This window comes from Colobus angolensis, unplaced genomic scaffold (genome assembly GCF_000951035.1).
Source record: "Colobus angolensis palliatus isolate OR3802 unplaced genomic scaffold, Cang.pa_1.0 Scaffold129, whole genome shotgun sequence".
In the NCBI taxonomy this organism is placed as follows: domain Eukaryota; kingdom Metazoa; phylum Chordata; class Mammalia; order Primates; family Cercopithecidae; genus Colobus; species Colobus angolensis.
This window is the reverse complement of record NW_012114141.1, coordinates 1576728-1577966: the sequence shown is the minus strand read 5'-3', so window position 1 is coordinate 1577966 and position 1239 is coordinate 1576728. Positions and strand designations below refer to the sequence as shown.

General features: G+C 44.6%; 1 protein-coding gene across 1 annotated transcript in view; it reads right to left on the bottom strand.

Annotated features, from left to right (window-relative positions):
* Nucleotides 1-1239, bottom strand: part of PIK3R4 (phosphoinositide-3-kinase, regulatory subunit 4) — an 80228-nt gene that overhangs the window by 40364 nt on the left and 38625 nt on the right. The window lies entirely within an intron of this gene.

Sequence of the window (1239 nt, the reverse complement as noted above, 5' to 3'; positions counted from 1 at the left end):
GAAGGAAGGAAGGAAGGAAGGAAGGAAGGAAGGAAGGAAGGAAGGAAGGAAGGAAACAAGGACTCGATTCCTATCTCCAAAGCCTCCCCTGGATCTAAGTCTCTGCTAGTAATCCTAAGAAACTCAGGTAGCACAGGGACCAAAAAGAAATGAAGGTAGAGAAAAGGCTTGTAAGGGGGTGGAGGAGATAAACTGCACATGGGCTTCTTCCTAAGTCTGTATAAAATCCAAGCAAGCTTCTGAGTCTTAGCTCTATGTCCTCTGTTTATTTTACTTTAGAGGCAACACAGCATAGTGTAGGAGTGTAGGCTTTGGAATCAGGTAGGTTTAGATTCAAATGCCAACTCTGCAACTTACTGTACTATCTGAACATAAGCAAGTTAACTACCTTCCTTGTGTCTCCATTCCCTTATCTATAAAACAGGAATAACATCTGTTGCTCAAATTTGTTTTAAGGATGGTCAAAAACATGGAAATCACAAACTACAGTGGTAAAGTCGTTGTTGGCTTTCAAAAAACCGGACGCTGGTGTTGTTCTGCTGTTATTTCTAGTAAGAACTTCAGAGATTCTGGCCTGCTCTCCCTTCTACTAGCAGTGCTTATCTCTTGAACAGAGGATTGTCCCCTAACCTTTAGGAGTCTCCTAAAGCCATTGGCACCAGAGATAACATAAAATGGGGGATTGTTTGTTCCTCTTTTTCCACTCAGACAAATGAGGGGATCACTGACAGACCAATGAAGATACCACGCACTGACATTTCAGAGGAATATGGGTCAGTGAGCTTTAGTGATTTGTATCATGGCACCCAGTAATGGGGGCAGGCATTGAGGGAGCAGCAGTGGTAGAAGCGGTTAGAAGAACCATAGGAAGCAGGAAGTAGAACGGCTATGGAAATTGTTCCTTCCCACTCCCTCCTGTTACCAGTGTGAGAACCTACACCTTAGCAAGGTAAAAAGAAGAGATGAGGGACTAGGGTAGCCCCATGAGGTAAACTAATGACTGACAAGGAAAAGAAAATGTCAGGATGAAGGTTTGTTTTGTTGTTTCTTGAGATGGAGTTTTGCTCTGTCACCCAGGCTGGAGTGCAATGGCACGATCTTGGCTCATTGCAACCTCTGTCTCTCAGGTTCAAGCGATTTCCCTGCCTCAGCCTCCCAAGTAGCTGGGACCACAGGTGCACACCACCACGCCCAGCCAATTTTGGGGATTTTTAGTAGAGACAGCATTTTACCATGTCA